The 15,051-nt window shown below is 38.7% G+C and overlaps 1 long non-coding RNA gene across 3 annotated transcripts in view; it reads left to right on the top strand.

Annotated features, from left to right (window-relative positions):
• LOC309659886 overlaps positions 1-15,051 on the top strand; it is a 372,324-nt gene that overhangs the window by 176,871 nt on the left and 180,402 nt on the right. Inside the window, exon 3 of one of the 3 annotated variants that reach the window (XR_014263022.1) lies at positions 6,262-11,021. The exons of the other annotated variants lie outside the window; for them this stretch is intronic. This is a non-coding gene — a long non-coding RNA (uncharacterized lncRNA). Of the gene's footprint in view, positions 1-6,261; positions 11,022-15,051 lie in introns of those variants that run through there. 3 annotated transcript variants of the gene reach the window in all.

Genomic DNA, 15,051 nt, shown 5'->3' with positions numbered 1-15,051 from the left:
CTTCAGTAGTTGTGGCTCGTGGGCTCTAGAGTGCAGGCTCAGTAGTTGTGGCACACGGGCTTAGTTGCTCTATGGCATGTGGGATCTTCCCGGACCAGGACTCGAACCTGTGTCCCCTGCATTGGCAGGCGGATTCTTAACCGCTGTGCCACCAGGGAAGCCCTAACTCTTTTTAAGTTATCTTCTTTCTTTAGGATCTCCCTGGCTATTCACTCATGTTTATTAGCAATGTTTATTTTTTTACATTATTTTCCACAGATATCTTTTGCTTTTGGGTGAGTAGCTAAAATGTGAATCTAAAACAAATTCAATTTTAACCTTTGATTTATTTTTCCAGGTGAAGTTCAGCATTATTTTAAGTTCTCCCCCCCCCCCCAAATTTCATTATTTCAGATGGGATAGAACTGGATTTCTAGAATAAACAAGCTTTTCATATTATACTATAGTTTTGCAAGATGTTACCATTGGGGGAAAGAAACTGGATAAAAGAAACGTAGTCTCTTTCTTCATTTTCTCTTACAACTGCATGTGATTCTACAATTACTTCAAAATTAAAATTCTTTCTTTTTTTAAATACCTAGTACAATGTCTGATACATAGTAGATTTCCCCATATTCTTTTTTTAATATTTATTTATTTATTTATATGGCTGCGCCAGGTCTTAGTTGCACACACGAGATCTTCCTTGTAGCATGCAGGATCTTTTAGTTGCGGCATGCCCAATCTTTAGTTGCAGTATGTGGGATCTTTAGTTGTGACATGCGGGGTCTTCAGTTGTGGCATGTGAACTCTTAGTTGCGGCATGTGGGATCTAGTTCCCTGACCAGGGATCGAACCCGGGCCACCTGCGGTCCAGTGGCTGAGACTCCATGCTTCCCCATATTCTTTAACATAAATTCTTACAGGTACTCTTCAGTTTCTGGGTAAGCATTCATAAATATGTCTCTAAGGCAAATTCAGTTAGCTTCGAGCCAAACTGTAAAATTGGTGTTATACTCCCACATCTCTAGGAGGCTGATTTGAAAAATAGTTATAGCAATTAAGAAGTATGAGAATGTGCACTAAATTATAATAATTGGCTGTTGGATCATAGGATCGTCTCCACTAGGGTTCTTTTAAATTTTGTAGCAATTCCTGTATTTAATCTTTTTTCTCACTTTGAAATTTCTCCATAAATCACTAGCACCCCTCTCCCTTCCCAAACTAGAAGAAATGGACGATACATGTGGGTGCCATGTCACTTTGCATCTGGAATTTTGAAACCAAAAAATCTTTTTTGCTTGCCACTTTTCTAGGAAATGCAGATTACTGACAGGGCCAGTCGTAAGAAAAATTAGGAGGTAAATAAATCCTGCCTTGAAACCCAAACTCATTTCCCTTTCCAGTACCATCCCCCAAGGAGTTCCTGGGGGACCATTTTCTTTCCCTCCTCCTGCTAGTCTCCCCCAGTATATTCTATTGGCAAAACCTCATGGGAGCCAGCTGGCAAAGCAGCAATGTGGTCTGAAGGGTCCCAGACACAGCAAGAACAAGAGTATAGAAGATTAAGTTTGAATCTGAAAAATAGTACCTTGATAACTAGCACACTATTTTATTTTTAATAGTCTGTTATTTACCCATAAATTCTGCTCACTGTTGTCTTGGGTCAACTCCAGTAATGATATTTATTCATGTGTCCATTGAACTAGTGACAAGGGAGATTTTTTTCAAAGGTTAAATGTCAAGAAAACTTGACTCTTGGACTTGCTCTGCCAGTATCTGGTATTTTTTTAACTTAAGAAAAAATGAATAATATAAATTTTTGTTGTTTTTTGGAAGGTATCATAAGGGCCATCTAATCTCATACATTTGTTCTGTAGAGTATCTTAGTAATTTTTTATACAGTAGGAATTCTTTGCTATCTGTATGCAACCTATTTTGTTTTCTATGAAATAGGAGTACTGGACCAAATGACCTTGACTCTCTGTCCAATATGTGTTTGCCCATCTCTGCCAATATCTCCTCCACCAACCACAGCCTATCATTCAGTAAATATATAACTAAATGTTTGGCATTGTACTAAGCCCTGAAAGTGGATTTCCTGTCTTCAGGAATATTACAATCTATAAAGGAGACAGAAAGACAAACAGCAGATATTAAAATAGTGTTTTAGGTGTTCTGAAGGAGGTACACACAGAGCGCTAGGCAACCATGGACGAGGGACATTTAATAAAAACTAAATGTGGATCTTGAATTGAATCTTGAAAGACAAATGAGAATTAGGTATCTGAGAAGAGAAAGAATAGGAAGAAAACAGGAGGCCATTCCAGGTAGAAAGAATAACACATGCAAACATTAGGTCATGGGGGGAAGTTGCTATGAGCAACTCTATGCCAATAAAATAGACAACCTGGAAGAAATGGACAAATTCTTAGAAAAGCACAACCTTCCGAGACTGAACCAGGAAGAAATAGAAAATATAAACAGATCAATCGCAAGCACTGAAACTGAGACTGTGATTAAAAATCTTCCAACAAACAAAAGCCCAGTACCAGATGGCTTCACAGGCGAATTCTATCAAACTCTTAGAGAAGAGCTAACACCTATCCTTCTCAAACTCTTCAAAAATATAGCAGAGGGAGGAACACTCCCCAACTCATTGTACGAGGCCACCATCATGCTGACACCAAAACCAGACAAAGATGTCACAAAGAAAGAAAACTACAGGCCAATATCCCTAATGAATATAGATGCAAATATCCACAGCAAAATACTAGCAAACAGAATCGAACAGCACATTAAAAGGGTCATACACCATGATCAAGTGGGGTTTATCCCAGTAATGCAAGGATTCTTCAGTATACGCAAATCAATCAATGTGATACACCATATTAAAAAATTGAAGGAGAAAAACCATATGATCATCTCAATAGATGCAGAAAAAGCTTTCAACAAAATTCAACACCCATTTATGATAAAAACCCTCCAGAATGTAGGCATAGAGGGAACTTACCTCAACATAATACAGGCCATATATGAAAAACCCACAGCCAACATTGTTCTCAATGGTGAAAAACTGAAACCATTTCCTCAAAGATCAGGAACAAGACAATGTTGTCCACTCTCACTCTATTATTCAACATAGATTTGGAAGTTTTAGCCATAGCAATGAGAGAAGAAAAAGAAATAAAAGGAATCCAAATCGGAAAAGAAGAAGTAAAGCTGTCACTGTTTGCAGATGACATGATACTATACATAGAGAGTCCTAAAGACTCTACCAGAAAGCTACTAGAGCTAATCAGTGAATTTGGTAAAGTAGCAGGACACAAAATGAATGCACAGTAGTCTCTTGCATTCCTATACACTAATGATGAAAAATCTGAAAGAGAAATTAAGGAAACACTGCCATTTACCATTGCAACAAAAAGAATAAAATACCTAGGAATAAACCTACCTAAGGAGTCAAAAGACCTGTATGCAGAAAACTATGAGACAATGATGAAAGAAATTAAAGATGATACAAACTGATGGAGAGATATACCATGTTCTTGGATTGGAAGAATCAACATTGTGAAAATGACTTTACTACCCAAAGCAATCTACAGATTCTATGCAAGCCCTATCAAACTTCCAATGGCATTTTTCACAGAACTAGAACAAAAAGTTTCACAATTTGTATGGAAACACAAAAGACTCCAAATAGCCAAAGCAATCTTGAGAAACTAAAACGGAGCTGGAGGAATCAGGCTCCCGTACTTCAGACTATACTACAAAGCTACAGTAATTGAGACAGTATGGTACTGGCACAAAAACAGAAATACAGGTCAATGGAACAGGATAGAAAGCCCAGAGATAAACCCACACACATATGGTCACCTGATTTTTGATAAAGGAGGCAAGAACATACAATGGAGAAAAGACAGCCTCTTCAATAAGTGGTGCTGGGAAAACTGGACAGCTACATGTAAAAGAATGAAATTAGAACACTCCCTAACACCATACACAAAAATAAACTCAAAATGGATTAGAGACCTAAATGTAAGGCCAGAGACTATCAAACTCTTAGAGGAAAACATAGGGAGAACACTCTATGACATAAATCACAGCAAGATCCTTTTTGACCCACCTCCTAGAGAAAGGGAAATAAAAACAAAAATAAACAAATGGGACCTAATGAAACTTAAAAGCTTTTGCACAGCAAAGGAAACCATAAAGAAGACAAAAAGACAACCCTCAGAATGGGAGAAAATATTTGCAAATGAAGCAAGTGACAAAGGATTAATCTCCAAAATTTACAAACAGCTCATGCAACTCAGTATCAAAAAAACAAACATCCCAATCCAAAAATGGGCAGAAGACCTAAACAGACATTTCTCCAAAGAAGATATACAGATTGCCATCAAACACATGAAAGGATGCTCAACATCACTAATCATTAGAGAAATGCAAATCAAAACTACAATGAGGTATCACCTCACACCAGTCAGAATGGCCATCATCAAAAAAATCTATAAACAATAAATGCTGGAGAGGGTGTGGAGAAAAGGGAACCCTCTTGCACTGTTGGTGGGAATGTAAATTGATACAGCCACTATGGAGAACAGCATGGAGGTTCCTTAAAAATCTAAAAATAGAACTACCATACGACCCAGCAATCCCACTACTGGGCATATACCCAGAGAAAACCATAATTCAAAAAGAGTCATGTACCACAATGTTCATTACAGCTCTATTTACAATAGCCAGGACATGGAAGCAACCTAAGTGTCCATCGACAGATGAATGGATAAAGAAGATGTGGCACATATATACAATGGAATATTACTCAGCCATATAAAAAGCGAAATTGAGTTATTTGTACTTAGGTGGATGGACGTAGAGCCTGTCATACAGAGTGAAGTAAGTCAGAAAGAGAAAAACAAATACTGTATGCTAACACATACATATGAAATCTAAAAAAATAGTTCTGAAGAACCTAGAGGCAGGACCAGAATAAAGATGCAGACGTAGAGAATGGACTTGAGGACATGGGGAAGGGGAAGGGTAATCTGGGACAAAGTGAGAGAGTGGCATGGACATATATACACTACCAAATGTAAAATAGACAGCTAGTGGGAAGGAGCCACATAGCACAGGGAGATTAGCTCAGTGCTTTGTGACCACCTAGAGGGGTGGGGTAGGGAGGGTGGGAGGGAGACGCAAGAGGGAGGAGATATGGGTTTATATGTATACGTATAGCTGATTCACTTTGTTATAAAGCAGAAACTAAGACACCATTGTAAAGCAATTATACTCCAATAAAGATGTTAAAAAAAAAAAAAAAGAGCTGGGGCTACGTGTGGTCTCATTTCACCGAGAAGATAAACTGGGTTTCTCCAACTTGGAAACTTGACTTCATTCTCTATCTTCAGTTAATACAGTATACAGTTAGTACCAACTATACAGCAGAGCCATGAACTGTGAGGCATAACAAAGTAAATAATTTCTGTCTTGCTCTCACTAATCTTAAAATTGGTAGGTCATTTCTATTCAGCCAGCTGTCAGCAGAGAGGTTCCTGAAACAGAAAAGACCAGGCAGAGGTGAGGATGAGAGAAGTGGTTCTTGTCTCATTAGTTGGTGGGGTGCAGAGGAGTTTCTGTTCCCCAGTACTGGAAGACAGGGTCCTGGAAAGCACCATCACATCATATCTCCTGGGATTTACCCCACGTGGAAACAATTCTGATATGCTATCCCTCCTCTCTGCCAGTGTTTCTCACACATATGGTTTCTATGGTTCCCCTGAATCTCTGATGCCTGGGAGGGACCCCTGCCATGTATGCCAGCTGGCTTGTGGGCCCTGTGTTCTCACCTCATTTCTGCCAACCCTGTTTCAGAGAGCTGGGCCTGGTTTCCATTTTATCCAGCCTTATCTCTGAGAGCGTTTTTCTGAACACAGCCATCCTCAGGACGAGAAAAGAAATATAATCAGGATACAAGTATTTCAATACTCATTGGATTCTCTGTTTGGAAATTTGCTCTATTAGAGACTCATTTCTTTGAGTTAATACATTAGCCTCTTTTGGAATTCAAATGCCTTTGGGAATAAAGGGGCACATTAAAATATTAAGACAATAAAGAGGAAGCAAGCAAAACTACTAAAACTATAGTGTGAAAATGTAAATCAGGCATTTGGATTATAGGGTATCAGAAGTGAAAGATATATATATATATATATATATATACACATATACATATATATGTGTACTTAAAAATGTTTTTATCCTTCCTTCTTGCTTTTACAGAATGAGAACACTAAATCCTGGGAAAGCACAGCAGCTTGGCTAAGGTCACAACAAAGGTTCTTGAATCCCTGCCTCTTTAGAATTTGAGGGGTAGAACTTGTCAGCTGTTAAGTGGAGATCCTTAGGCCTGCAGTCAACAGGCTGTGACACTGAGCACCTGGGTTAGTATCATAAAGAAACATGTTTCTGGAAGCCCTTTTCAGTTATGCAGCAGTTAAGGACTTGGGTTCTGTTTAGAGCAACATAGATTTAGCTCTTGCTTTGCTATGCGAATTGGGCAAGTAACACCGTCTTTAAGTTGCAGTGTATTCACCTGTAAGAGACAGATGGTGATAGTATCTGCTTCATAAATGTGGTATAAAAATTAATGAGCTAAAGTAGGAAAAGCATGGAGCAAAGTCCTTGGCTTATAGTAGTAGTTGATAAACACTGACTGTTCAAAGTGAGTGATTAAAGTCAAGGTTTACCTACTTCACAGTGTTGTGAAGGGCTCCCCCAGTGTCTGGAAGGTTGCTCCAGCCGTCTAGCCTCTCATTCACACTGCTTCTCTGCATCTCAATTTTCACAGCTTCAAAATGGAATAGATGATTCATTTCCCTTACCTTCCTCCCAAGAGTATCCCATTTTTTAATAAAACATTTAACTTTAGATGGGCATATTCAAATCCATACTGGAGAATATGGAAGGGCTAGGGAATGTGGGAGAAGCAATGGAAATGGTAGAGTTTTGAGATACTTAAAGTTAGCACCCACCTGTTTCCCCTGCTTTCCATTGGCTAAAATGTAACACGGATTGAAACCTGAACATTTGGAATGCCACTGTGTCCCCTGGAAACTCTACCCTGAGGTTTAGAGGTTAGAGGAAGGTTCTGTGTGGTTCTAGTGTGCTCCATCCAACTCTCTGATTCATCTCAAAGATCCAAGAAGAATACAGAGTTTATGTAGCTGGCTTACCCCAGCAAAGGAGATGGGCTCAGACCTTACTCCAAAAGAAACCAAATTCTTATTAAAAAAAAAAAAAAATTTCATGCTCTTAGAGGAAAAGCAGACTTAGGTCCTAGACACTGGAGTGAAAAGACTTTGTCATGACAATAAGTCATCTTTGTGGCTTTCCCAGTCACTTATTCCTCTCATAACAGCCTAAGTTTCTCTGAAGGTCCATGGAATCACCCAGGAGTTTGAAAATGCAGATTCCTGAGCTATACCCTACAGAGAGTTTGGTTAGGTAGGTCTGGAGTGGAGCTTTGGAATAAGAATTTTTAATGAGCACCCTTACCTGATTCTGACTTGAGGGACCATTTGAACCACACTTGGGAATATATTAAGTGAAATGCATGCACATTAAATCCCTGTGTCAGTTAAACACAACCCACATCTCTTTCATGTTCTTAACTCCTTTTTACAAGAACCACTCATTTTACCTGGAGCTGAGATATGATTTCATTGCCCGAGAAGTTGAATAAAACAGAACAAAGGAATTTAGAAAGACGCTTCTAATTTCAAAATATACTGAAAGGGAAAAGAACAAGGTAAAAATAGTCTGCTACCATTTTTGTAACAAAGAAAAGGAAATCAGAATATACAGACATATAAACAAATATCTTCAAAGGGAAACACAAGACTGTTAAAACAGAAACTAAAGAAATTGGTTGACTACTGGGGAAGGGTGAAAATAAAGCAATAATACAGGGAATAATATTTTTCGAAGTTTACCTTTCAATCTAGTTTTGACTTTTAAACTACATTAATGTTTTGCATATTCAGAAAACATTATCAATTTATCAAGCATATAGTAAAATCTAGAAATTGAATACAGATAGAAACACATGAATTGAACTGTATGTCAAATTGATAATATGAACACAAAGAAGCAAAGCCAGAATTAATTCAAGTAAATTTTGAACACTGTACTCTGATTGCATCCCACCTTCAGTGGAATATTTTCTAAAGATGAAAAGAAACTATTGGTGGTGGAATCGTTTGAAACTATTTTGTGTGTATTGCAGAATTGAGCAAATGAGCAAATATATTGGTGTTTGGGGGGCATAGCGTTCTCATGGTAGGAGAGTGGTAAAAAAAATATGGAAAGGGGGAAGGAGAGCTCTGTTGTATTGGATTGGAATTGGAAGTACAAACTCATGACTTTATCAAAATATATATTTTCTTGCTGGGTACAAAGAAAGGGCTTAGAACAATTACACTTAAGTAGCAGTGAATGTATTTATCACCCTGACCTTGGTTTCTAACTACCACTTTCCATTCAAAGGAACCAGGACTACCTGGAAGACTGACTGACCCTAAGTCGGGGGCAATGAAGTACAAGGTGAGCCAGGAGCATTGAATTGAATCAAAAAGTAAAGAAGTGCTCAAACACTGATAAGAAAATGTCAAAAATAAATAAATAAATAAAAACATGGATGCCAGATTAAAGGGGCTTCCATTGACCAAATTTGAGACAACTAGAATGCCAATTTAAATAATGGCAGGGATGGATTATAATAAACCTCTACAAGGCCATAGTGGTACCAAAAACAATGGGAGTGGATGGAGAAAAAAAAGAAATATTTATTTCTACAAAAGAATAGTAACTCATAAATGCAGAAGGAATGTTAAATGATGGTTTTCTAAGGCTGTCAATGACCACTGTAATAAGTGATTCAACCAAAAATCATCAAAGCATGCTAAAACTATTGTGTAAAATGTTGATCTAATAATCACCCAGTTTCAGAACTATTTATTAATTACAGAGGGAACATGCTACATTTACAATGGAGAAATTTGATAGCATCACTTTAACCAAATGATGAAACTTACAATCACCAAGTTTGACAAATTGGCAACATATGCCTCCTGATGTGATGTACTACAAAGAACACATCCTGCCAAAAATGTTTAACCTTATTCTAATCATGAGGAAGCAATCAGAAAAATCTAAATTGAGAAAGAGTCTGCAAAACAACTGGTCTAGACACTTCAAAATGTCAGTGTCTTAAAAGTTAAAAAGAAAGGCTAGGCATGGTTCTAGAATACAAACTATTAAAGAGATATGATGACTAAACAATGCATAATTCTTGATTGAATCCTGGATTTTTTATAAAGCTATAAAAGACATTTTTGGAACAGTTTGGGAAATTTGAACATAGATTGTATATTATATAATATTACTTATGAAGGCTAAAGTTTCCTAAAAATAATAAATTCCATTGTAAATATGTAGGAGAATGACCTTGTTCTTAGAAATACATACTGCAGCATTTTGGTGTCTACCACTTAATAGTTCACCAAAAAAGGAAAAGAAAAATGAAAGACAAAGCAAATGTGGCAAAATATTAACAATTGGTGAATCTTGTAAAATATTATCAGGTGCTCATTTTATTACTAGTGCAACTTGTCAGTAGGTTCGAAAATTTTCAAATTAAAAAGTTAGAGGGTATGGAGGGGGCAAATAAAGAAGGCAGTATTGGTTGCAACCAGTATTAGTTGCCAGAATGGTGTGGTGTATATACTTCTGCTTATCACTGACTGGGCGGGGTATGCGCCTGCTAATAGCCCCACTCATTAATTCATTTCCCTCTGCAGTCTGGCTTTCTCCCTTCTCCCTCCCCTCACCAGGATGTGCTTAGGTACGATAGTGAGGGGAGGAGGAGGAACATGGAGAGCATTCTCTGTATTACCATCTCAGAGGGATATTCCCACTTCAAGCACCTCTCCAAAGGGCTAATGGCCTGCAGAGCCTTATTACCATCCTGGGATAAGTTCAATTTTTTTTTTTTAATGATAGCAATTTGTTACACCAGTTTGCCACTTGCCTGCTGCTTCCTTGTTAATCCAATAATCTATATGAGCAAAGCAATTTGATGTACCTCCTTCCCATCTGCCGCCCATCATCCAATCTATATCTTAACTATCGGTGATTTATTAGTGGAGTCTGCATTAAGCACATCTCCACTCCATTGTTGCCCTCCTTCTCAGCCTCTCTCTTGGATACACTCTCTGGGTGTGTTAGAAGGCAAACTCAGCGTGAAGATTAAAAACAACAACAGAATAATAAATTGAGCCTCAGTTCCAGGAGTTGTTCCTTTCAAATAATTAGCATTTATGCACATCCACACACTAAGCAGATCCATTTCAGAGCCAGTCTTAAGAAATGTGAGAAACTAGGATATTTCTCATCATGTTTTTCACTCTGTCCCCAACCTCGATTTTTTAAAATTGGTTGAAGTTAGTCATTGGAACCTGCAAATAGACGGTGGCCCAGCTGCCCTAACTGCCCTAACTGAATGTTGCATTCTTCATCCCCAACCTCCTGGGTGTCCATTCACTTGAATTAAGGGCCTGCATGAGCCCTGGACCCTGAACTCTTTCCTGCAGAGACCAAAGGGCCAGGTAGCTATTGGCTAGATGTACTGAAGCAGCTCTGAAGAAGGGACTTTGTTCTCAAAAGTATAAGCCTGCTTCTCTGAACATCAGGGCATTACTTGTGATTGCTAAGCTTCATTTTTCTCCATGTACTCCAGCCTACCCAAGAACAAAGGCTCCAGGAAGACACTCCCAGAGGAGGGACAAATTGGAGTTGGGCAGGTTGAAAATGGTGGTGTACAGCAATGTCTGCTGTCTGCTGTGAACTGAACATGCCATACACTTTGAATTCTGTGCTATCCTTTGCCTATAGAAGCTTGATGCACATGGCCCAACCTAAAACCTAATAGTAAGAGAAGAAACATGGGTATAGGATGGAAATTTCTAGAACCCATTGCTATCACTATCTATTTGCAGTTTCCATATAGTAGGAATCCAGATGGCGTAGTGGTTAGCTCACTGGCTGATAAGTGAATTCTGGTTCTGCAAATTCCTATCTCTGCTCAATAGCAAGTTTATTAATCTGTAAAATAGAACTGCTTCATAAGGTGGTGATCAAGAGTAGTAATGATTAATCAGTAAATTGTTTTTATTCTCCTTTTCTCATCAAATGTCATCTGATTTTTAATTCTGTAATGACTCTCCCTTTTTTTTGTAAACAACTTTTTTTTTCCATTAAGTGCCTCAGGAGTCCTAGTTGCATTTGCCTTTTGTCCTTGGTTCTGTTTGCATTGGGCTGATTTTACCTGGCTTGTTTGGCTGCTCTCAGGCTTGCATTGTTCTTGATATCTCCATTCCAGACAGTGACCTTGAACTGTCCGCTGGGTGAATGACACATAGCTTGTGTTGTGAGTGAGCTGCCAATAAATAGAGGGGGACTTTCCTGAGTTGATGGGTTTTAAGAAAAGGAAAATGAAAAAAGACAGTCAACCTGACTCTACAATCTACATTTAACATTCCTATTCTTACAAAGTCAAGGGTGGCATCTTGTCATCCTTTTAAGCTCACCTAGCAATGTGCTTATAATAAGGCAACAGTTCTGAACAGCTGGCATGTTCCGTTTCACAAGTGACCAAAACTTGTAATTTTGCATATAGCCGTTGTTGGTATAAATATTTTATCCTCACAAGTAAATGCCGATTGGCCAAAGGGTATAAATTGTCTGATTTCATTTTTTTTCCCCTCACTTACTTAGTAAGTGTTCGATGAATGCTTGAGGAACAAGTAACTGTGGTTTCACCTTGCAGAATGATAACATATTTTACTGATTCATTTTCCTTTGAGTCGTTTTCTCTCAAAACTCTGTATTATGAAACTTTTTCCTCTGTTCGAGTTGCAGTGCTTTCTAAAAAAAAAATCCCCCTCCATCTTTTCTTAATTAACAGGCTTTTCCAGGACTTTTTTTTTCTTTCTCTGTGACAGTTTCCCACTATTGTCTCTTTGCAGCTGTTACATGGTTGAGAACTGAGTAGACATGCTAATGATTGCCTGGTGTGTGGGCGGAGCACCTCTGAATTCTCCTCCACCGGCCATGCAGCCTGTTCCTACTTACTCTTTCTAAAATAAGCCTCTAGTTGGCAGCCTGGGGATGGGTTATTTGCAGTTTCTTTCTGTGGGGGAAGTTCTTGCTTGGACTAGCTATCTGTGTTTCTATTTAAGCGCAAATAAACATGTTGCTGCTCCCACACTCCTTAGGTCTACACCACACTCCAAATTGCCTGAGTCAGCCATGCACAAACTCGTCCAGATGACTAGAAACCAGCTGTGGTTTCTGTGTTTAATCAGTTAATTTAGCAAATTATCTTGTGTTTTTTTTTTTTTCTTCTGTCCGTATCCAGTCTCTTCCTATATTGGTCTTAGATGTATTCTCTAGAAAATTGAGTCATTATATCACTGAATGGATTTGGTCCTTGTAATTGTCTTTGGAACTCTTGTGGCTGAAACTGAACAACTCCATCGAGGAATTTTGAGCACTTCATTGTTTATTTATTCTTTCCTGCAGCTTTGAGGAAATGATACTTTTCCAAGAGGCATTACATAGGTGTCTGAATTTCCTAGCATCTGGGATGACGATCTGTAGTACTAATCTGAGATTCTCATTCTGAGTCATGTATTTCAGCCAGTAAACTGGAATCAAGCTAGTTAATCCCCTTTCAGTATGTTTTGCAGCTGTTAGGATTCCATGACCGTTATGCAAAGACACAGAGAATCTCACTGATCAGAGAGCAAGCTTCAGGGGACAGGTTGGAGGCCTGGAGAGACGGCAGGCTTTGAACAAGGCACAAGGCGGTTACCAACCACCCTGTTAATGCAGGCAGGGTCTCAATGACCTTTAGGATGCTTTTAGCTTTCCAGGCTGTCCTAAGACTATTCTTCTTTTCTTATGGAGCTTCTAAGGTGGCTTTCCTTTTGAAAATAAAAGCCTGAAGTGTCCATGCCTAGAGAAGTGGCCCTCATTAAAGACTTAAGACAGCAGGCTAAGTTCTTTCTATTTTAGGGGTTCTTTGGAACATAACCACTATGTCCGTTAAAAACCAGGAAGTCATGTAGAAGAAGCTGAAACTATGAGATTTCTTTGACAAATCTTTTACCCTGCTGCCCACTGAACATAGAAAGGAACTATGGAGAAACAAATACACCTCTGGGTTTTTCTTTGAGGGAAAGGAAAAACTTTCTCTGAGGAGGTAGGAATAAGGGATAGACAAAGTTAGATTATGCATTCTTGTGAAGGGGATTTGTCTTATTTATCCTACTTCTTTGCCAAATTATTCCTCCTATTCCTACCTCTTCAGGACATAAATGAATAAATCTTGGCATTTCCTAATCTCATATATTTTCATAGATTCATATATATCACCTGCAACAGTAATGAGATTGAATTTGAAATTAGCGCCAATTTTGTTTACGTGTGCCAGGAGCTGTGGACTTCCTCAGAGCCTCAAAATACAGCACCACAATTCATTTCCTGAGTTCTAGCCCATGGCTCAGTTGTGCTGCTCTAAATAAGTATTCAGGTTAAGTTGCTGGTGGGTGTTTATCACTTTACTCATCATTTGTCTCAGCTTGGGGAGTTTTTATTGAAAGAGTCAACATAAAAAGTAACTCTCACAGCTGGAGAAGTTGCAAATATGTGATGAGATGATCAGACTAATTGGCCAGGTCTGATAATCAGTAGGTAACCCACTAATTTTGACATAGAAAACAAACAAGAGATTGAGTGGAGTAGGTTGATTTTTCCAGCTAAGAAGAAAACATCCCTTTAAGATGGGGAGACTATTCTGGCTAGAGACACTAGGATATTTTAATTGCTTTGTATTACATACTGATTTTACTCGCGGACTGTGAAAGTAGGTACAGATGGTTGGCTAAATAAGAATTGCAGTCTGTTTAGGATTCCGGCTAATGTGAAGAAAATATAGAGGGAGAAAACTTGAGAATATTTCAGACCAGCTTATAGTGGACATTTGTTTTTAATCCAGTGAGAGTGTGAATAAAATGGCACTGCTACCACAAACAATAAAATGAAGGCAGAAATATCAACAAACCCCCTCCCCTCTCTTGATACCATGTCTCTTTGTGGTCCAGTGTCTCTCCAATCTGTTATCAAAACAAGAAGTCATAGCAGTAGTTCTCCCTGTGTGGTCCCATCTAGCAGGGGCATCAGCATCCCCTGGAATCTTCTAAGAAATGCCAATTCCCAGGCCCCACTTTGGCCCTACTGAATCAGACACTCTGAGGGAGGGGTCCAGAGATCTGTTTTAGCACATTTCCCCCCCCCCCCAACCCCCCGATTCTGATGAACACTAATGTTTGAGAACCACTGGTGCATAACCTTGCTACTCAGAATATGGCTTACAGACCAGTGGCCAGGGAATCACTAAGAATTTGTAAGAAATGAAGAATCTTGAGCCCCTCCTCACAGTTTGCATTTTTAAGCAAACCCCCAGGTGATTAGGGTGGCCATTAATATTTGTGAAGCTCTGGTCATTATCCGTACTTTCCTCTTCTTTAATGAAGACCCAAAATGTTTATTCTGATACTTGGAATACAGATTACATTTCTGAGCCTACCTTTCAACTAGGTCTAGCAATGTGTCTGAGTTTTGGCTGCTGAAATGTAGGCAGAAGTCTTCTAGGAAGTCTTCTCTAAAGATAAGAAGCATGAACCATTTTTGTCCTTCCTCCATTCTTCTGCCTGTAACATGGAGGTGATGATTCAGGCTCCAGCAGCCAGCTTTGATTGTGAGAAATAAGGTTTACATCAAGGATGACATAGTAGAGAGATGGCAGGAGCAGGGTCCCTGATGAGAGTGGAGCCAGTCCTAAATTGACTTCTATTATGTATGAGAGAAGTAAACTTACCTCTTTATAAGTATAAGGTCTCTGTTCTGTTTAGGTCTCTGAACTTTATCTTCAGTGATTTTTAACTCATA

Source organism: Balaenoptera physalus, assembly GCF_965194825.1.
Source record: "Balaenoptera physalus genome assembly, chromosome: 4".
Classification (NCBI taxonomy): domain Eukaryota; kingdom Metazoa; phylum Chordata; class Mammalia; order Artiodactyla; family Balaenopteridae; genus Balaenoptera; species Balaenoptera physalus.
The sequence above is the reverse complement of the archived record's forward strand: the minus strand, read 5'-3'. Positions and strand labels throughout refer to the sequence as shown.